Genomic DNA, 22,413 nt, shown 5'->3' on the forward strand with positions numbered 1-22,413 from the left:
TAAAGTAAGGATCCGTGTTCTTTGAAATTTTTAAAAAATATTCACTATAAACACAACAGAATCAGAGCTCTAAAGGAAATGATCTTTAATAATTTTTTTCACTTTCTTCCTCATTTTGCTGATCAATTTTTATTCTCTATGAACTTTATTTTTCAGAAGAAATTTCAGATCTATTGATCTTATTTGACCTTAAGATGATTGCTGTAAAACCAGATTATAACATTCCCATATTGAGGACAAAGAACTGAAGTCCAATAGAAACAACGCCCTTCAAGTTGAATCTTTACTTGGTAGTGTCGCTGGTGTGTCCATGTCCCAAGGTGTAAAGTCCCTAGACTGAGCCCTGCTCACCATGACAGTCCTATGGAAGGACCTGGTATTCCTGCACATCTCAGGACTAACAGTCCTCTGGGAGAAAGAAAATATAAATGGGTGCTAATCTTAAACATGCCCTTGAGCAAAGACAACACGGACAGACTCCAGGCCTCATTTTGAGTTCTGATATGGGTACTCCAATCTCTGTATATCATGCCATTGAATCACCTTTTACACACTGAGGTAGCACTTCTTCCACCCCAGACCGTGTCCTGTGAGTGTGTGAGGTGTGGCAGGATTGGGGGAATGAAAATCCCCCTAGATGGGTCAGCAGAGTATTTGAGATCACCTTCAGACCAAAGAAAGCACATAATCTCTTGAAACCTCATGACGTATCCAAATGGTTAAAATGGGTATCATTGTTCTCCATCTGTCATCTTAAGTGCATCACCTGCTTTATATTGTGAGACTTTTCACACTAATCTTCTGCCCAGTGAGTGATGACTCATACAAAGCTCAGTGCCCATTGGTTCTTTACTCAGAGTCTTTCCAATCCCAGAGTCACAGGAGACTACTTTGGTTCATGGTCTGATAAATCACAAGAGAACTATCTTTAGTGAGTCCTTCTTTTCCTGACTGCAACTCTCTTCATTCTGCCATCCTTTTCCAACTCCCTGATGGTCCTGCAGGTCCCAGGTGCCCCCTGGACAGTGGGTCTGATGGCGTTACTGATGGTACTGCTCAAACCTGTGGTCCAGGGCAGGGCCACTCCAGGTAAGAGCAGAGCTGCCATTCCCGGAAGGTCTGGCTCAGGGAACAATTCCTAGGGAACTTCCTGTTTATGATCCAGAATCTGAGACAGGTTGTGGGGGCTCCTGCCACAGCCCAGTGTCCTTCCTTCACAGCTAGAGAATCAAACTCACCCCATATAGGATAGGTTGCTATCTGGCAGCTTTATTCTCTCCATGGACATGGGCACAGTGAATAGAGAGAGGTGCCCAGGAGTCAGGATGTTTGTCTACAGGGAAATTGGGTCAAGAGGTCCAGGATAACTTTGGACAGACAAGGTCTGCAGAGAGAGAGGTGGGCAAGTGTAGGCTCCTGGATGTGCTCACATCTGCATCCAACCTTGAGGAGACTCAGGCAGAGCCCTTAGCTGGGGTGTCCAGCCTCCAAGGATAATTGACGATGCAGTGCTCACAGAGAATGCCTCTCATTCCCCAGGGTGGAGCAGGAGCCCACGCTCCTTGAACAATGAAGGCAAGATGAGAGGGAGACAGGTTGTAGCCCCTGAAGGCATTCTCATTAAAGGTACTTCTCCCGGCCTCCCCAGAACTTGGTTAGAGTATTAGGGTGAGTTGAGACTGGTAGGGAGAATGAGATGAGGATGTGTGGGTGTGTAATAGGGATTCAATGACAGCCAAGGAAGCAGTAACAAAGGGAAAAACCTCTGCCTCCTGCTGCCTCCCTGTAGCTAGTATAATATCGTGGCTTCTGTAATTCACTAGAATGCTCTTTTATTTCTTTTTTATTCATTAATTATTATTATTATACTTTAAGTTCTGGGATACATGTGCAGAACATTCAGGGTTGTTACATAGGTATACTCGTGCTATGGTGGTTTGCTGCACCCATCAACCTGTCATCTACATTAGGTATTTCTCCTAATGCTATCCCTCCCCTAGCCCCCAACACCCCGACAGGCCCTGGTGTGTGATGGTCCCCTTCCTGTGTCCATGTGTTCTCATTGTTCAGCTCCCGCTTATGAGTAAGAACACGCAGTGTTTGGTTTTCTGTTCTTTTGCTAGTTTGCTGAGAATGATGGTTTCCAGCTTCATCCAAGTACCTGCAAAGGACATAAACTCATCCTTTTTTATGACTGCATAGTATTCCATGGTATATATGTGCCACATTTTCTTTATCTAGTCTATCATTGATGGGCATTTGGCTTGGTTCCAAGTCTTTGCTATTGTGAACAGTGCTGCAATAAACACACATGTGCATGTGTCTTTATAGTAGAGTAATTTATAATCCTTTGGGTATATGCCAAGTAATGGGATTGCTGGGTTAAATGGTATTTCTGGTTCCAGATCCTTTAGGAATCACCACACTGTCTTCCACAATGGTTAAACTAGTTTACACTCCCACCAACAGTGTAAAAGTGTTCCTATTTCTCCACATCCTCTCCAGCATCTGTTGCTTCCTGACTTTTTAATGATTGCCATTCTAACTGGCATGAGATGGTATCTCGTTGTGGTTTTGATTTGCATTTTGCTAATGACCAGTGATGATGAGCTTTTTTTCATGTTTGTTGGCCACATAAATGTCTTCTTTTGAGAAGTGTCTGCTCATATCCTTCACCCACTTTTTGATGGAGTTGTTTGTTTTTTTCTCATAAATTTGTTTAAGTTCTTTGTAGATTCTGGATATTCGCCCTTTGTCAGATAGGTAAATTGCAAAAATTTTCTCCCATTCTGTAGGTTGCCTGTTCATGCTGATAATAGTTTCTTTTGCTGTGCAGGAGCTCTTTAGTTTAGTTAGGTCACATTTGTCAATTTTGACTTTTGTTGCCATTGCTTTTGGCGTTTTAGTCATGAAGTCTTTTTTGCCCATGCCTATGTCCTGAATGTTATTGCCTAGGTTTTCTTCTAGGGTTTCTATGGTTTTACGTCTTATGTTTAAGTCTTTAATCTATCTTGAGTTAATTTGTGTATAAAGTGTAAAGAAGGGGTCCAGTTTCAGTTTTCTGCATATGGCTAGCCAGTTTTCCCAGCACCACTTATTAAATAGGAAATCTTTTCCCCATTGCTTTTTTGTCAGGTTTGTCAAAGATCAGATGGTCGTAGATGTGTGGTGTTATTTCTGAGGCCTCTGTTCTGTTCCATTGGTCTATATCTCTGTTTTGGTACCAGTACCATGCTGTTTTGGTTATTGTAGCCTTGTAGTACAGTTTGAAGTCAGGCAGCATGATGCCTCCAGGTTTGTTCTTTTTGCTTAGGATTGTCTTGGCTATACGGGCTCTTTTTTAGTTCCATATGAAATTTAAAGTAGTTGTTTCTAATTCTGTGAAGAAAGTCAATGGTAGCTTGATGGGGATAGCACTGAATCTATAAATTACTTTTGGTGTATGGCCATTTTCACGATATTGATTCTTCCTATCCATGAGCATGGAATGTTTTTCCACTTGTTTGTGTCCTCTCTTATTTCCTTGAGCAGTTGTTTGTCGTTCTCCTTGAAGAGGTCCTTCACATCCCTTGTAAGTTGTATTCTTAGGTATTGTATTCTCTTTGCAGCAATTGTGAATGGGAGTTCACTCATGATTTGGCTCTCTGTTTGTCTGTTATTGGTGTATAGGAATGCTGGTGATTTCTGCACATTGATTTTGTATCCTGAGACTTTGCTGAAGTTGCTTATCAGCTTAAGGAGATTTTGGGCTGAGATGATGGGGTTTTCTAAATATACAATCAGGTCATCTGCAAATGGAGACAGTTTGACTTCCTCTCTTCCTATTTGAATACCCTTTATTTCCTTCTCTTGCCTGATTGCCCTGGTCAGAACTTCCAATACTATGTTGAATAGGAGTGGTGAGAGAGGACATCCTTGTCTTGCGCTGGTTTTCAAAGGGAATGCTTCCAGCTTTTGCCCATTCAGAATGATGTTAACTGTGGGTTTGTCATAAATAGCTCTTATTATTTTGAGATACTTTCCATCAATACCTAGTTTATTGAGAGTTTTTAGCATGAAGGGGTGTTGAATGTTATCAAAAAGCCTTTTCTTCATCTATTGATATATAATGTGGTTTTTGTCATTGAGTCTGTTTATGTGATGGATTATGCTTATTGATTTGCATAGGTTGAACCAACCTTACATCCCAGGGATGAAGCTGACTTGATCGTGGTGGATAAGCTTTTTGATGTGCTGCTGGATTCGATTTGCCAGTATTTTACTGAGGATTTTCGCATGGAAGTTTATCAGGGATAGTGGCCTGAAATTTTCCTTTTTTGTTGTGTCTCTGCCAGGTATTGGTATCAAGACGACGCTGGCCTCGTAAAATGAGTGAGGGAGGAGTCCCTATTCTTCTATTGTTTCTCTTCTATTGGAATAGTTTCAGAAGGAATGGTACCAGTTCCTCTTTCTACCTCTGGTAGAATTTGGCTGTGAATCCGTCTGGTCCTGGGATTTTTTTTTTTTTTTTCCATTGGTAGGCTATTAATTACTGCCTCAATTTCAGAACTTGTTATTGGTCTATTCAGGGATTTGACTTCTTCCTGATTTAGTCTTGAGAGAGTGTAGGTGTCCAGGAATTTATCCATTTCTTCTAGATTTTCTAGTTTATTTGAGTAGAGTTGTTTATAGTATTTTCTGATGGTAATTTGTATTTCTGTGGGGTCAGTGGTGATATCCCCTTTATCATTTTTTTATTGTGTCTATTTGATTCTTCTCTCTTTTTTTCTTTATTAATCTGGCTAGCGGTCTATCTATTTGGTTGATCTTTTCAAAAAACCAGCTCCTGGATTCACTGATTTTTTTTTTCAAGGGTCTTTCATGTCTCTATCTCTTTCAGTTCTGCTCTGATCTTAGTTATTTCTTCTCTTCTGCTAACTTTTGAATTTGTTTGCTCTTGCTTCTCTAGCTCTTTTAATTGTGGCATTAGGGTGTCAATTTCATATCATTCCTGCTTTCTCTTGTGGGTATTTAGTGCTGTATATTTCTCTCTAAACACTGCTGTGACTGTGTCCCAGAGATTCTGGTACGTTGTGTCTATGTTCTCTCTGGTTTCAAATAACTTCTTTATTTCTGCCTTAATTTCGTTATTCACCCAGGAATCATTCAGGAGCAGGTTGTTCAGTTTCCATGTAGTTGTGCAGTTTTGAGTGAGTTTCTTAATCCTGAGTTCTAATTTGATTGTACTGTGGTCTGAGAGACTGTTATGATTTCTGTTCTTTTGCATTTTCTGAGGAATGTTTTACTTCCAATTATGTGGTCAGTTTTAGAATAAGTGTGATGTGGTGCTGAGAAGAATGTATATTCTGTCGATTTGGGGTGCAGAGTTCAGTAGATGTCTATCAGGTCCGCTTGGTAAAGAGCTGAGTTCAAGTCCTGAATATCCTTGTTAATTTTCTGTCTCGTTGATCTGTCTAATATTGACAGTGGGGTGTTAAGGTCTCCCACTATCACTGCGTGAGAGTCTAAGCATCTTTGGAGGTCTCTGAGAACTTGCTCTTGGAGGTTTTGTTTATTTCTTTTCATTGTTTTTTCTCTAATCTTGTCTTCAGGCTTTATTTCATTAAGTTGATCTTTAATTACTGATACCCTTTCTTCTGCTTGATCGATTCGGCTATTGATAATTGTGTATGCTTCACAAAGTTCTTGTGCTGGGTTTTTCAGCACCATCAGGTCATTTATGTTCTTCTCTAAACTGGTTATTCTAGTTAGCAATTCCCGTAACCTTTTTTCAAGGTTCTTAGCTTCCTTGCATTGGGTTAGAACATGCTCCTTTAGCTTGGAGCAGTTTATTATTACCCACCTTCTGAAGTCTGTTTCTGTCAATATGTCAAACTCATTCTCCATCCAGTTTTGTTCCCTTACTGGTGAGGAATTGTGTTCCTTTGGAGGAGAAGAGGCATTCCGGTTTTTGGAATTTTCAGGCTTTTTGCCCTGGTTTTTCCTCATCTTTGTGGATTTATCTACCTTTGTTCTTTCATGGTGGTGAGCTTTGGATGGATTTTCTGCGTGGACATCTTTTTGGTTGATGTTGATGCTATCCCTTTCTGTTTGTTAGTTTTCCTTCCAACAGGTCCCTCTGCTGCAGGTCTGCTGGAGTTTGCTGGAGGTCCATTCCAGACCCTGTTTGCCAGTATCACAAGCAGAGGCTGCAGAACAGCAAAGAGTGCTGCCTGTTCCTTCCTCTGGAAGCTTCGTCCCAGAGGGGCACCCACCAGATGCCATCCGGAGCTCTCCTGTATGAGGTGTCTGTTGACCCCTGCTGGGAGGTGTGTCTCAGTCAGGAGGCACAGGGGTCAGGGACCTGCTTCAGGAGGCAGTCTGTCCCTTAGCAGAGCTCGAGTGCTGTGTTGGGAGATCTGCTGCTTTCTTCAGAGCTGGCAGGCAGGAATATTTAAGTCGGCTGAAGCTGCGCCCACAGCAGCCCCTTCCCCCAGTTGCTCTGTCCCAAGGAGATGGGAGTTTGATCTATAAGCCCCTGACTGGGTCTGCTGCCTTTCTTTTAGAGATGCCCTGTCCAGACAGGAGGAATCTAGAGAGGCAGTCTGGCTACAGGGCCTTTGCTGAGCTGCAGTGGGCTCCACCCAGTTTGAACTTCTCAGCGGCACTGTGAGGGGAAAACTGCCTGCTCAAGTCTCAATAATGGCGGACACCCCTCCCCCAACCAAGCTCGAGCATCCAGGTTGACTTCAGATTGCTATGCTAGCAGCAAGAATTTCAAGCCAGTGGATCTTAACTTGCTGGGCTCTGTGGGCGTGTGAACCTCTGAGCTAGACCACTTGGCTTCCTGGCTTCAGCCATCTTTCCAAGGGAGTGAATAGTTCTGTCTCGCTGGCATTCCAAGTGCCACTGGGGCATGAAAAAAATTCCTGCAGCTAGCTCAGTGTCTGCCCAAACGGCCACCCAGTATTGTGCTTCAAACCCAGGCCCCTGGTGGCATAGGCACCCGAGGGAATCTTCTGGTCTGCGGGTTGTGAGTACCATGGGAAAAGTGTAGTATATGAGCTGGTGCACCATTCCTCACCGCACAGTCCCTCAGGGCTTCCCTTGGCTAGGGGAGGGAGTTCCCCAACCCCTTACGCTTCCCTGGATTAGGCAATGCCCCACCCTGCTTTGTCCTTCCCTCTTTGCACTGCACCCACTGTCTAACCAGTCCCAGTGAGATTAGCCGTGTACCTCAGTTGGAAATGCAGAAATCACCCGCCTTCTGCATTGATCTCACTGGGAGCTGCAGACCAGAGCTGTTCTTATTCAGCCATCTTGCCACAATCCCCTAGAATGCTCTTAACTTTCTAGAGCAAATTTACACCAATACCATAAGAGGAAAGGCTGTGCCTTACTTTTCCCCTGACTTCCACGTTACCTGCATAGATCCTTCCTTTTAGACTCCTCCACACCCACCTAGGACACACCTAGAAAGTACTGTCCTCTTGTCACCTCCTCATTTTCCAGGGTAACAGTATTTGAATCTCCTGAGGACAGCCCCTCAAACCCCAAAGCCCCTCACCTATTACCTCAGGTTCATTGTCTGGGAAGGGGAGGAGAACCTGCACTTGTAGTCACAGAGGGGTGCTGAGAACTAACCAGCAGGATGATTCAGCCCTGGGAACTGGAGAGGGGTGAGGCTGGGGAAAGAGGAGGCTGGAGCAGCACTGGTGACACTGAACAGTGTCCAGCAGGAGGTGAGGGATGCGGCACCACAATCCCATAGGCAGAGCTGTTGTGTGGGATGAGGGGCAGTGTTGTGAGCCACCAAGGAAACCCAGAGATGGGGGAGCAGAGAGCAGAAGGGGGCATGTGATGCTGCGCAGTGAACAGGGAGAGGGACCAAGGCTAGGTTGAGTTTGGTGGATGAATGAGATGAGGCAGGAGAGCCATGTGACGGGGACTGAGGGTGTGTTACCAGAGCTCCCTGCGTAGAATGAATGTTCAATCAAAACCTGCTGGAGGGAGAGCTGGAGCCATAGGGAGTGGGTAGAGTGGGCAGGGCCATTTCCACAATTCCCCGCATGCTCTTCCAACTCCACACACATCTCCATCCTCAAACAGAGCACAAGAGGAAAGGCACAAGGAGCCAGGCTGTAGCTTAAAGTGAGGGAGGGGAGGGAGGAGAAAAGCTTGGCTGAGACACCACCTAGGGAGCAGGAGATGACACAGCAGGTGGAAAAACCAGACTCCTGGAGGCAACACTCTTTTGTCTCTGACAGGCTTTAAAATGGGTTTTTTACAGCTGAGTTTCTTACCTCACCCCACCCACTACCCCAGGCATTAGGGCCACACTCCCGAGTCCTCCTGTCACACCAGCTGGCACTTGCAGAAGCTCATTGTGCATTTGAGTCTTTGGGTACTTACTCTTCTGTTAATCTAAGTCCTCAAATAAAATCACTAGCACAGAAGAGAGGTGGGAAGATCCAGTCAGCAAACAGCCAACACTTTTCAACCATTAAGGTCTGGTGCCCATGGAAAGTCTTCCTGGGGTTTTCCAGTAGCTCATAAGCTGATCCAGTTCCTTTTTCATATGCATTTATTTAGAATTTTGCTCCTATTCAAACAGGTCACACAGTGAAAAGAGGAAGGGAACTAACTAACATGGATTGAACAGTGACACATACAATACTATGTATTTTACATATGTGAGCTCATTTGGTTCTCACAGCAATTTTACTAGGTAAATAGTGTTATTACTATTTTGCCTTTCAAGAATTTGAGAGTTGTTAGAAGGTTGTTTCTTGCCCAAGATAACTTAGTAATCAGTCGTAGTGCAAGAACTGGACCCCTACCTGGGACGTGTTCCTTTTCTTACCCTTGTGGCCTCCCTTATATCTTTCGGTAATTATATTTTAATATACCCTATTCTGAGTGACAGATGAATTCACTCAGATCATTGGTTTTCAAATTGTGCTGTGGGTAACTCAGTTGTCAAGGGTTCCACAAACAGGATAAAGTTTCCCATATACAAAAAAAAAAAAAAAAAAAAATGAAGGTTTCAAATTCCACCATACACTCATCACTTATGTCTGCTTTGCAGGTAAAATTCTATTTAAAAAGTTAAATGTTGCAAAGGAAAGTTTTGAAATTCTTACTCTTGACTAAAACATGTCCTCTTATTGGTGAATGAGGAAGAGAAACAAAGACTAACAAATTAAAATGAGAGGATACACACTCAGAGTGGGGCAGTTGAATAGGGAGGGATGGACTAAAGGGGCTACGGGCGATGGGCATGGGTGTTTAGGGGGCAGGAGGCCAAGGCATCGGGAGAAGAAGCAGGTTAGGATATCTGAAGTCCTGGGATCTTGCCTTAGAGATGACACTGGAAACTACAGGCCGAGTGTATGGTGGCCCTGAGACCAGCCCCACCCCTTCTCCACTGTCCTCTGCCACCAGCTGTGCAACTTCTGTGAGGGGTGAGTTAACAAACATGAGTTGTAAATTTGTAGAACAAGAAACAGGTGTCCAAAACAAATCTTAATTTTCTGTGTGCAAATCACGGCACCTTAATTTCTCCACTGTGACCAGGAACAGATCAGGTCTGAAGAGGCTCAGACAGAAGCAAGCAGACATGTGCTGGGTCATTGCTACTTCTGTACACACATGCACCTGCCAGACACTGCCCATGGTGCTCCCTAGGAAGAACCACAGGTAGAAAAGTCTGCCACACTTCTTTATGTAAAAATGACACCATCAATGCTTCTAAACCTAGAGGAGTCCAGCCACTTAATATTCTGGTTGTTCTGGTGATTTTCATCAATTAAGATATTTTCCAGGTATTTTGAGATCAAGTCTTTCTACAGCCATGTTTGAAAAGTGAAAATTAACTTTCAAGCTACATTGTCTTATGGCAAACTTGAAGAAGTTTTAAGAAATGCATTTCTGGCCGGGTGCGGTGTCTCACGCCTGTAATCTCAGCACTTTGGGCGGCCGAGGTGAGCAGATCTCGAGGTCAGGAGTTCGAGACCAGCCTGGCCAACATGGTGAAACCCCGTCTCTACTAAAGATACAAAAATTATCTGGGCATGGTGGCTCACGCCTGTAACCCCAGCTACTCAGGAGGCTGAAGCAGGAAAACTGCTTGAACCCGGGAGGCAGAGGTTGCAGTGAGCCGAGATTGCATCACTGGGCTCCAGCCTGGGCGACAGAGTGAAACTCCGTCGAAAGAAAGAGAGAGAGAGAGAAAGAAAGAGAGAAAGAGAGAAGGAAGGAAAGAGAGAGAGAGGGAGGGAGGAAGGGAAGGAAGGAAGGGAGGGAGGGAGGGAGGGAGGGAGGGAGGAAGGAAGGAAGGAAGGAAGGAAGGAAGGAAGGAAGGAAGGAAGGAAGGAAGGAAGGAAGGAAGGAAGGAAGGGATGCTCCGAAGAAAGAAGAAAGAAAGAAAGAGAGAAAGTGAGAAGGAGAAAGAGAGAGAGAGGAAGGAAGGAAGGAAGGAAGAAAAGGAAAGGAAATGCATGGAAATGCATTTCTACATTTCCAGCATGCAGAACAGCAAGAGCAAGTTGAGGTATTCTCAAGAAACTGACAGAGAGAAGAGAGCACCTAGCTGTAGAAAGGGAAAGAAGGAAGGGAGGGCTTCCTGGAGGAGGTGGCATTTGAGCCACGACTGACATCAGGATGGAAATGTCAGGCAGGAAGTTGGGTAGGGGGAGCAGCTCCGGCCTCCAGGCCCCCAGCTTCTCCTATGCCTTCTGTTTCTCTGCCTGAGGGACCCTCCCCGTGATGAGATTCTGCTCCTCCCTGAGACTTCACATATTTCCCCCTCCTCCCCCAGCCGCCAGCAGAAGGGGGTGCTTTCCCTTCAGCATGCGCCTCTCCCTAATGATCACTCAGCCACCCTGAGCAGTGAGTCTCATTCTTTTCAGCAAATCCTCTCGCTGCATGGTGAGAAAACTGAGGCCTGGAGAGGGTCTGTGACCTGCCTGGGACCACAGAACTCGGTAGTAGGAAAAATCGTATATTTAAATCCAGCCCTGAGTGGAAAAATTTGAAGAAATAGCTAATATTGAGGAGGGGGTGTTGTTGGGGGTGGCACCACCCCCATCTCTCCACCCTCTTCACAGAGAATTCCATGTACCAGGAACAGCAGGAATGCTACCCGTTCAGTAGGACTCAGCACTTTGTGGAGGGGCTCATCTACAACTGGGAGGAATACATGCATTTTGACAGCGCAGTGGGGGAGTTTCTATCAGTGATGGAGCTGGGGCGGCCCACGGGCGAGTACTTGAACAGACAGAAGGACTTTATGGAACGGAAGCGAGCCGAGGTGGACAAGGTGTGCAGACACAAATACGAGCTGATGGAGCCACTCATCCGGCAGCGCCGAGGTGAGGGCTGTGGACCAGAGCTCCTGGGACAGCCGTGGGGGCCGGGCCCAGGGAGTAGAGGCAGCCGGGCCGGGCTAAGGGACCTTAGTGCCAGGAGGGAAGGGGACTTTAGGCTGGGAATTGATGGGAGGAGCCCAACCGGAGTTTGTCAGGAGGGTGAGCCCAGAGACTGGGCTGAGCATGGAGTGAGGAGGATGGAGGGAGAGAGACTCCTGGGACTTCAGAAGGCCTGGCAGCTGACTACATGTGGGGTGAGGGGAAAGGTCACAGGACAGCGTGCAGGGGTGTGGTGTGGAGATGGAGGTGGAGATGGCACAGGCAGGCCACACAGAGAAGAAACCTGCAGGGAGACCCCTGGGTTTGAGATGCTTGAGGGGCAGATGGATGGTCTGATGCGCAGGTAGAGAAAAGAGTTTGCGGCCGGGGTGGGGCCTGGGCTACATGAGACCACCCAGGGAGAGGGAACCCAGCGGGAGGAGCATAGGACTGGATCCTGGGAACTGGACATTGTGATTTTGAGACAGCTCCATTGTCTGGGGTATATACCCTGGTTTTTTGTCATGGCAGAGAAAATTCACGACACAGACACACATGAGGTGTGGGTTTGGGAGTGTAAAGTTTAATAGAAAAGAAGAGAGAAAATCCTTCCTCATGCTGAGAAAGCGGGTTGCCCAAAAGAGGGTCTGCGGTTTGTGACGGAATGCAATCGTTTTGTACAGAGGCTTGAGGAAGCGGTGATTGATTTACAAAGGGCTCAGGGGATTGGTTTGACCAGTTGTGTCACTTACGTAGCCCACGAAAAGACTGACTCTCCTACCCTAGTCTTTTATTATTCAAATGCAGCCTCCAACTGGTGGTGGACATGATACCTGTACATGTGGTTTTACCTGGAAGCTGCCATGACACCCGTAAACGTGGTGACAAGGAAAAGCGAGTGGGAACCGCTATATTGGATGTACCTGACTTCCAGGTACAGCTGCCAGCATTTACATGTAAAAGCTTCAAGTCTGCATATCTATCCCTGAGTTTTCAGGCTGCTTTCTATTAGAGAAGAAATGGTTTGGGGCTGCTTTTTATTAAAGGAAAATTCCATTGAGAACTTTTACCCTTTCTAGTTGCCTAAAAATAATTTCTTAATAACTCCTGTATTATTTCCTCCCTCAGGGGACGTAACCATAACTGCTGTTAGGGGGTATTGGATGACGATTCTTTCTGGCTGCCTCCTGCTGAAAAGGGGCGTCGTGTTGGGGGGCTGCAGTTGGGGCTTCTCCTGAGGTTGATCTAAGGCTTCTTGGAAGAATGACATGTCCGTGTGTGGCTTTGTTTGCAGCACCATTTGAAGTTTGATTGCTTCTAGGCAAAAAGAGATAAATTTTACAAGAAGGTTTAAAATATAGGGTTACCATATGAGTATTAAGATTACCACTATTAGTAGGGGTCCTACAGACCATAACTATGACAGTAGAGTTTTGATACCTGTTAGTTACACCAATAGATTGTAATATTGGCTTATCTCCACTAGATGTCGCTGTACATCATCAGAAAGGTTAACATAAAAGTGACATTTCGTTTGCAAAAAACATATATTTCCCCCTTGACTTGCTACTAGGACATAGTTTTAAGTTTAGGCCATTCTTTATAACTTATGATATGATTGGGAGAAATATGTTATTGGGTGGCTAAAATAACTTTGGTACTAATCTTGGCAATTCCTTTCCTTTAATTATTAAATTCCTTAATTATTAAATTCTTTCATGACTTTCACAGACCCTCTTACAGCATACTCAACTTTCTGACTTACCCTAAATATCCTTCCTTTAAACAACCAGTTCCTTTAAACAACCAGTCATTTCCTTTTAGGACAAGAATTTACTATACAAGATCGTTTCTTACATAAAATCTTTCTTTCTAACCTTCTTTCCATAGCTTAGAGTGCACCATATTACCAATCTTCAATAAAAAGTCCTATCAAGCTTAGTAAAACTTCCATGCTTACTTCTTGTCTGTGACTATTACTCCTGCTGTAAGCAAAACAAACTTGACCAAATCCTTCCTGCAATTATTAATTGTCATAAAGATGATAATTAGGCCAAATATTACAGCAATTAGAATTTTACAACCAGAATTCCACATTGTGAGTGCCACAGTATATAGTTCTATTGCAAATAAGAGCATGACTGTAATAATTCCCACAAAAGTGGTGTAGTAAATAATTTCCGTTTAAAAGTTTACTTGCCACGATCTAATGTTTCCCTTTGGGGATTTGCAAAGTAACAAATGCAGTCCCACGTATAATTAAAATCTCCCTGCAAATATGCATTAAAAACAAGTTCTAATACTGGACAGTGAATTCTGAGAGGAAAGGTAGAAATGATAAACAGTACCTGCTGAGGTACGAATGGCACTAAGATGAGTAGCCCGCACTCATTTACTTGCCTTTCATGATTTTCAGCTTAAGACCTTCTATTTCTCCACATTGATATTCAGGATGTTCCTCTGGGCCGTCAAAGGTTGCTCCCTCAGCTTTTCCGGCTTTGACTTGAGTGCGATAAATTCAGAAGTTGATACCTGTAACTTTTCCTGCTGAGGGGGTTGAAAGAAGACCTGGTAGGGCCCTTCCCGCTTGGCTTAGGGAAGGAGAGAGAGAGAGGAGTTTTCACTAATACCAAATTTTCTGGCTAAGTAAAGGTGGTCCAGTTTCCTGGGGTTGGCCTTTTGCTAGTTGTGCCAATTCCTGTTGGAAGTGAGCTAGAGAGGTTACATTTTTAAACTTAGAGGTTTTCTGCCTGGAAACAATCTCTGAGCTCATTGATACGTTTTATCCTTTCTTACATGAAAAGCTTGGTGACGGATTTTAAGGACTTTCCATTGACTGGAGGCTGGTAAACGGAGTTTGTCATCCTCAGGGCTGGGATACCCTTGAGAAATGGCTTGTTTTATTTCTGCAGGGGAATACTGAGGTTTCAATTCTCATATGGAGGCTTCTGAGATTAAAAGGGCTTGAAGTGTGTTAATGCCTTGAGGTTTCCTTGCCCCGGTTTAGCTCCCTGGTCAGCGAACCTATTTCCTTTGGCTGCTTCATCGGTTCCCTTTTGATGTTCCCTATAATGCGTTACTGCTATTTTTCATGAAAGGAAAACTGAGGATAATAACCTGTCAATTTCCTGGTGATATTTTTTAGGAGATCCTTTAGTGGTAAGAGAATGTCTTTCCTTTTAAATAGCAGCATGAACACGGAGAACTCAGTAGCTATCTTTCCCTTGCTTAATTTAAGTGCTCTTGCAAGAGCTGTTAGTTCAGTTAATTGAGTGCTTGTGTCTGGGAGAGAGATTATTTAGAGTGACTACTACTTATCCGGCCTTATGTATTCTTGCTTTACCTGCTGTTTGTTAGCTAAAGGCTCCCCTAGAGGACAGTAATCCTGCTACATTATGTGGGGTGTAAACAGTTAAATTATTTCCTAAGGTTAATTTGGAGGTTTTTTTGACTGGTAGAGCCGTAGTGACAATGGCTTGGAAGCATGTGTAAACAATAGGTCCTCCTAAATGCAATTAGGAGGCTGAGAAAAATATCGAAATAGAGTTTTTCCTGAGACCCCTTACAATCATGCTATGGGAAGAAGAGAGGCCTGGATTAAAGAGGAGAAAAGAGAGAGAGGCTGGCTGTACTGTTTAGAAGGAGGTCTACTTTCCTTCCTTCAATTTCCAGAATCACCTGGAGGCTCCTGTGCTGCAATGGCAGTTTGAGCCACTGGAGCTGGGGTTTGAGCCCCAGGACCCATGATTCCTGCTGGGCCATCTGTGAGACGGGTTCTGACCCCAGTGACCTCTGTCTCCGGGGGCAGTTTGATCTCCCGTGGTCTCCACCACAGGCTGGACAAGGTTGAGGTGGCTTCCTCTTGCTGTTTGGGCACTCCTTTTTAAAATGCCCTGGCTTCCCACACTGATAGCAACTAGCGGATGCACCTCAGGGCTCCTGGACTTTGCAAGCCTGCAAAGCTGCTACTAGAGCCTCTGTCTTTCTCCTGACCTTTCTCTTTTTTGGGGCCTCCTCCTGGTCCCTATTATAAGTGACCACCCTCAGGAGGTTTTCCAAGGCGCTATCCGGTCCTCTAGCTTGCTTCTACCGTTTCCTTCTGATATCAAGAGCTGCCTGTGTAATAAACTTGTCCTTTAGAATGAGCCATCCCTTGACTGAATCAGGGGCTAAGGAAGTGTGCTCTACGGGTGCCTCTCTCAGCCTTTCCATAAAAGCTGCAGGATTCCCACCTGGCTTTTGGTCTATCATAGACAGTTGAGAGGAATTAAGAGGTCAGGCCTTAGTTCTTCACAGGCCCTCTAATATGCATATTTAAAAGCACTTCCATTTCTATTCATTTGCAGAGCTATTGGGGTCCCAGCTGGGGTTGTCAAGAGGAATTGCTTCCCTTCCTATTGGGAATGGTGTTTCTGCTATTTTTTCACTTTCCCTATCTCTTTTCTTCCCTTTTGGTGTATTATAGGAGACATATTGCTCATCTCCAAAAGTATCTGCTGCCTGCAAATCTGCCTGCTTTTCAACTGTGGTTAGAGTTTGGTTTAGGAGCAGCATAACATCCTTCCATGTGAGGTGAAACACCTGAGTTAAATTCTGGAAAGCTTCTATTTACCTATTGGGGTTGTCAGAAAATTGGCATAAGTCTTCCTTTGTTTGCCTAAGGTCCTGTAATGAAAAGGGAGCTTGAGGTTGAAGGGGACCAGCCCCTCCATACCTGTGGGTATTTCTGGTCAGGTGGGACAAGAGACTGAGAAAAGAAATAAGACACAGAGACAAAGTACAGAGAAAGAACAGTGGGCCCAGGGGACCAGCGCTCAGCATATGGAGGACCCACGCCAGCACTTGTCTCTGAGTTCCCTCAGTATTTATTGATCACTATCTCTACCATCTCAGGAAGGGGGATGTGGCAGGACTATAGGGTAATGGTGGGGAGAGGGTCAGCAGGAAAACATGTAAGCAAAGGACTCTGTGTCATAAATAAGTTTAAGGAAAGGTGCTGTGCCTGGATGTGCACGTAGGCCAGATGTTTGACTTTACACAAACATCTCAATGCTGTAAAGAGCAGTATTGCCACCAGCATGTCTCACCTCCAGACATAAGGCAGTTTTCTCCTATGTCAGTAAGTAGAATGTACGATGGGGTTTTACACTGAGACACTGCATTCCCAGGGATTGAGGAGGAGACAGATGCCTTCCTCTTATCTCAACTGCAAAGAGGGCCTTCCTCTTTCACTAATCCTCCTCAGCACAGACGCTTTACGGGTGTTGGGCTGGGGGACGGTCAGGTCTTTCCCTTCCCACGAGGCCATATCTCAGGCTGTCTCAGTTGGTGGGACCCTTGCACAATACCCAGGCTTTCTTGGGCAGAAGTCCCTGCGACCTTCCACAGTGCATTGTGTCCCTGGGTACTCAAGACTGGAGAATGGAGATGACTTTTACCAAGCATACTGCCTGCAAACACATTTTTAACAAAGCATATCCTGCACAGCCCTAAATCCATTAAACCTTGAGTCAATACAGCACATGTTTCTGCGAGCACAGGGTTTGGGCTAGAGTTACAGATTAACAGCATCTCAAGGCAGAAGAATTTTTTTAGTACAGATCAAAATGGAGTTTCTTATGTCTTCGTTTTTCTACATAGACACAGCAACAGTCTGATTTATCTTTATTTCCCCCACATTGGTGACCCCAAATAAGGGGAATTCTCAGATAGTTCCCTTGGAAACTGCCTTTCTAATTCTGGGGGATTCTTTTCTATAGGCCTATCTGATATGCCTATTTAAAAAGCTAGGCTGATCTTACAACACTTGCAAAGGTTTCGTAAAAATGCCATGCCCTTGTGCAAAAGAAAATGAATCACTTTTCTATTCAAAGTCCTGAGGTTAAAGGAGTTCCAGTGTTTCAGAGTGCACTCCAGAGGGGTGCAAGCTGAAGCTAGTCTGTCACCCATCTAGAAAAAGAAGTGAGGATAAAAGTGTCATTTCAGTCCCCATTCTTTCATTATGACCCATGGTGGAGGGGAAGACAGTGGAAGTGTCCTCTCTACTGTATTCTCTCCTTGGTTCCTGGGTCCTGGCAACGCATTAAATGTGCCACCCATGATTGTATGCATGGTCCTCCAAGCCATGGAACTGGATAAGCTAAGTGATGGGATTAATCATGCTTTACCCACACAACCTTAGCTTAACCACCTTATGTGATCCCCTTTGACATCTTAAATTTGTGTGATCTGCCTGGCTCCCCGAAAAATCTCCAGAGAGACTGTGTTGTCTTTGGGTAGGCTCCTTTAATGGAGGCAATGTGCTAGATTGCCTACCATAACGGACCATGCTAAAACATTTACCCTTAGCAAAATGGCTCTGGTTAACTTCTGAACCTAAAATCCCCTTGCTAATTAAGTACTGTCCTAACTGGAGACAGAAATGAACATGGGAACCTAATGGCAGTTTTTCCTGCCGATGGGACAGTATCAGAACTAAAATTTCACTGCAGAGGACATTTTACTCCTAATTGTTGAAGACAGAGCTTTCCCGTTCACAGAAGAGGCTTTTCTAGTGGTATGGAAAGAAAGAATTTGGAAGCTGCAGTGTTAACGATAAAACACCGACAGGGTGCCTGATGAAGAGGATTTCTATTTCCTCTAGGTGGTGGTGTTGGCTTAGAAATACTATGTGCTCACCAGAGACAGGATAGAGTAAGAGTTACTGCCGGTGGCATTTGCCGATCTTCCCTAACATGACTGTTTCCCTGAACTGTAAAACTTTCCGCAAATTGCACACACAGAGAGGACAGGAGACATAGTGAGCACAGATAGAAAAGAAAGGAAAATTTTGCAACAGCTGGAGATCCATTACCAATGCCTGGACAGGCTGTCGGAGGCTGGGTTCACTCCAGAAGTCTTTGAGTAACACCAGGGTGTACCCTGGCCAGAAATTTTCAGTTGCCCCAAGACTTTTCCCAGCCTCATGCGATGGTGAAGTTATCCATGAAAGAAAAGTGGTATGAAGAAAGTCTTGAAATTAAAGAACAGATTTGAGGTTTGCTCTATGCTCACTGCTCCGATATTTCTATCTTCCATTCTGATTCGGATCCCGGATGAGCTCCCAAAATGAAACAGCTCCATTGTCTGGGGTATATACCCTGGTTCTTTGCCATAGCCGAAAAAAGAATTCACAACACGGACACACACAAGGAGTGGGTTTAGGAGCGGAAAGTTTAATAGAAAAGAAGAGTGAGAGAAAAAGCCTCCTAATGCTGAGAAAGTAGGTCGCCCAAGAGAGGGTCTCCTGTTTGTAGTGGAACACAATTGGTTTTGTACAAGGCTTGAGGAGGCAGTGATTGATTTACAAAGGGCTCAGGGGATTGGTTTGACCAGGTGTGCCATTTACATAACCTGCAAAAAGACTGGCCCTCCCACCCTAGTCTTTTATTATACAAATACAGCATCCACCTGGTGGCGCCCATGATACCTGCACACGTGCTTTAACTTGGAGGCTGCCATGACACCTGTAAACATAGAAGGAAAAGAGAGTGAGAATGCCATATTGAATTACCTGGCTTCCAGTTACAGCTGCTTGCATTTACATATAAAAGCTCCTAGTTTGCATATCTATGCCTGAGTTTTCAGGCTGCTTTCTGTTAGAGAAAAAAATGGTTTTGGGCTGCTTTTTATTAAAGGCAAATTCCACCAAGAATTTTTACCCTTTCTAGCTGCCTAAAAATAATCTTTTAATAACCCACCCCTGTATTAATTTGGCCAAGAGGGAAATCCTGTGAAGGAGACCAAAAAGCACTAGTGAGCCTTGCACTAAGCAAGGACCTTTGTCCTAGAGAGAGAGGAAAGAATGAAGGGGGAGCAGGAGGAGGCTCAGGAGGTCATACCATTGATTCCTCTGTTCCTGGGAAAGTGGAAGGAATATCATCCAATAAGAGGGAGAAGATGGACACATTGAGTAAGGATGAGGAGTGACATGGGTTTAGGAAAGTTGCTGAGGTAATTGGTTGAGAGAGGTGTCCAAATAAAAGTAATACAATTTGCAAAAACTGTCACTAAGACTTCATAGAGGCCCAAATCAGCAACGTGGCAGCATTTTCTTTCATGGTAATCAGCTGCCAGATTGCAGAGACCCCCTGATGCCAGTCTAAGGAGTGTGGGTTTCTCCTCTTGAGGACAGAGACCCTCTCATATTGAGGAGAGACAGAGACCCTCTCGTATTGTTTTATATTGTTTTATACTCAGTACCTGTTTTAAGAAAAAAAACAAGGAAGTAAAACCAAAGACAGGCAGCCCGGTGCCAGGTCCAAAACAAGGCCTGGGCCTGCCTGGCCTAAACCCAGTAGTTAAAAATCAATTCATAACTTAGAGACCGATATTATTCATAGATTCCAGGCATTGTATAAAAGAACGTGGTGAAACTCCCTCCCGGCCCTGTTTTGTTTCTCTCTGACCACCAGTGTATGCAACCCCTGTCACGTACCCCTTGCTTGCTCAAATCAATCATGATGCTTTCATGTGAAATCTTTAGTGTTGTGAGCCCTTAAAAGGGACAGAAACTGTGCACTCTGGGAGCTCGGATTTTAAGGCAGTAGCTTGCCGATGCTCCCAGCTGAATAAAGCCCTTCCTTCTACATCTCGGTGTCTGAAAGGTTTTGTCTGCGGCTCATCCTGCTACACTCTAGGCCAGCAGGTCCCCAACCTCGCTGCTCAGAAGACTCCTTGAGATCCTCTGTGAAGCAAAGATTCCCCCCAACTCACTGCCTAGAGAGTCAGATTCCCTGGGTGGGGAGGTCTGGAGATCTATGTTTTTAATCAGCTCCCAAGTGATTCCCAGTAGCCAGATAGGTGTCAGAACACTGAATATTTTTTAAAGTCTTCAGAAATCTTCAAATGAAAATGACAAGGCTGGAAATCTGTTTTCGGAAGACTGTGAAGTCAGTTGGAGAGAGCAGGAACCAGAGGCAGAGAGATGAGGTAAGAAACTACTACTATTGTCCAGGAAAATCACAATAAGGGCATGAATTAGAATAGAGAAAAACAAAGGGGTAGGGGAGACGGAGGAAGGAGGAGGATAGAAGTCCTGGCCATTCCAGTGTGGATGCCCACCCAAATCTAGAAGTAATTGAGCAAAGGCAACTAGAACAAACAGGAATCCTTGCCTTGGTGAAATATATCTGAACTGGGTCAGAAATGAGGCCAATGGGTATCAAGCCTTAGCTCCAGCGTCCCCTGGAGGTCTCTGATGTGCTCCAGGCTGACCAGCTCCTGACAAAGAAGATGGAGCAAAGTGCTTCTCATGGAATGTTCTGGGACCTTAAAACAGACACCCATATGATTTTCATGCTTCCCAGGACACCTATGGGGAAGAAGTTCCACTTAATCCACAGTTGGGATTCAGACATGGGTTGACCAGTCTGATGGATGTTGAGTTTATGGAGGTGGTTGAAGTAGAGCGAGAGCCAAGTGCTTCTGAAATAAAATCATATTGAGAGAAGAGGCTGTGCATGTGGATACTCCTGGACACAAGGCAAAAATACCATAGGAAGTAAGTGTTATGGGTTAGTTCAAGACTGTTGATTTACCTGGCACAGGCCAACGTCAGGGTATTTGTGTTCTCAAGAACAGAGTAAATAAGGACCTAGAAGCTCTGATTTGGAACATACCTGTAATTGGGCTGTTCTCTAGGGGCAGTTGGCCCTTTTCTGCCTTCTGTGGAGGAAAAGGGTACTGGCAGCTGAGGTCCAAAGGAAAAGCTGCAGGTGGTAGTATGGAAATTGATCTGTAAGCAGCAGAAAAAGAGGGGGCAAAACAGAGAGGTGCCAAGGCACAGCCAGCACCTGGTTATCTGTGAGAACCTCAATGGACGTGACAACACAGTGTAGAGGAGGAACGTAGGGAAAAGGATGGGATTTCTACCATTTAAGCATGTAGGGGCTCAGGATATTATGTAAATAGGAGGATTTTGAGTGTAGGCAAGGCCCGAAAATCCATAGCTTACTTGCAGAATAAGTCATGTCAAGCTCACTTTATTTTCTTGGTATATTTATGAAATATAGTTATTGGATTAATAGACCGTGAGAATGTTGTTTTTATATATATATTAATTTCAAGAAATTATTTGAGCAAATTTTTCATCTTTTACATCAGGATAGAGCACTCAAAAGATAAGGTAGTGTCACTGCTGATTAAATATTCTTTGTCCAAAGGCTGTTAATCAGTGGCTGATAGACAAGATTTCTTTTAAATGTGCTACAAACTGGTAAGTTTATGTGCCTCCTATTCTTCTCAATACTATTTCTATTTCTCAGTACTCCCCGTATCCACTGGCCTAATCACATCATTCCTTTTTTTTTTTTTTTTTTTTTTTTTTTTTGAGACACAGTTTCACTCTTGTTGTCCAGGCTGGAGTGCAATGGTACGATCTTAGCTCACTGCAACCTCCGCCTCCCGGGTTCAAGCGATTGTCCTGCCTCAGCCTCCTGAGTAGCTGGGATTACAGGCATGCACCACCATGCCCAGCTAACTTTGTATTTTTAGTAGAGACAGGGTTTCTCCATGTTGGTTAGGCTGGTCTCGAACTCCCGGCCTCAGGTGATCCACTTGCCTCAGCCTCCCAAAGTGCTGGGATTACAGGCATGAGCCACTGTGCCCGACCATCATTCCTATTTTCAACATCTAGAAATCAGTTCCATAATGAGCATGTCTAAGAAATAATAATCTCAAATGCTATTCCACTTTTCCACTTCTCCACTCCTAGTCCATCCGAGGCTGAACGTCTCCCCCTCCAAGAAGGGGCCCCTGCAGCACCACAACCTGCTTGTCTGCCACATGACAGATTTCCACCCAGGCAGCATTCAAGTCCGATGGTTCCTGAATGGACAGGAGGAAACAGCTGGGGTCGTGTCCACCAGCCTCATCCGTAATGGAGACTGGACCTTCCAGATCCTGGTGTTGCTGGAAATGACCCCCCAGCAGGGAGACGTCTACACCTGCCAAGTGGAGCACCCCAGCCTGGACAGTCCTGTCACCG

The 22,413-nt window shown here is 44.7% G+C and overlaps 1 long non-coding RNA gene across 1 annotated transcript; it reads left to right on the plus strand.

The window, feature by feature from the left end:
• The first annotated feature begins 942 nt into the window (after positions 1-942).
• Positions 943-22,267, plus strand: LOC104657984. The gene is made up of 4 exons (XR_004056953.1): positions 943-1,089; positions 20,264-20,357; positions 21,590-21,642; positions 22,141-22,267. It is a non-coding gene; the product is annotated as an uncharacterized LOC104657984 (long non-coding RNA).
• Positions 22,268-22,413: the final 146 nt, after the last annotated feature.

The sequence above is a fragment of the Rhinopithecus roxellana genome, chromosome 4, assembly GCF_007565055.1.
Source record: "Rhinopithecus roxellana isolate Shanxi Qingling chromosome 4, ASM756505v1, whole genome shotgun sequence".
Lineage (NCBI taxonomy): Eukaryota > Metazoa > Chordata > Mammalia > Primates > Cercopithecidae > Rhinopithecus > Rhinopithecus roxellana.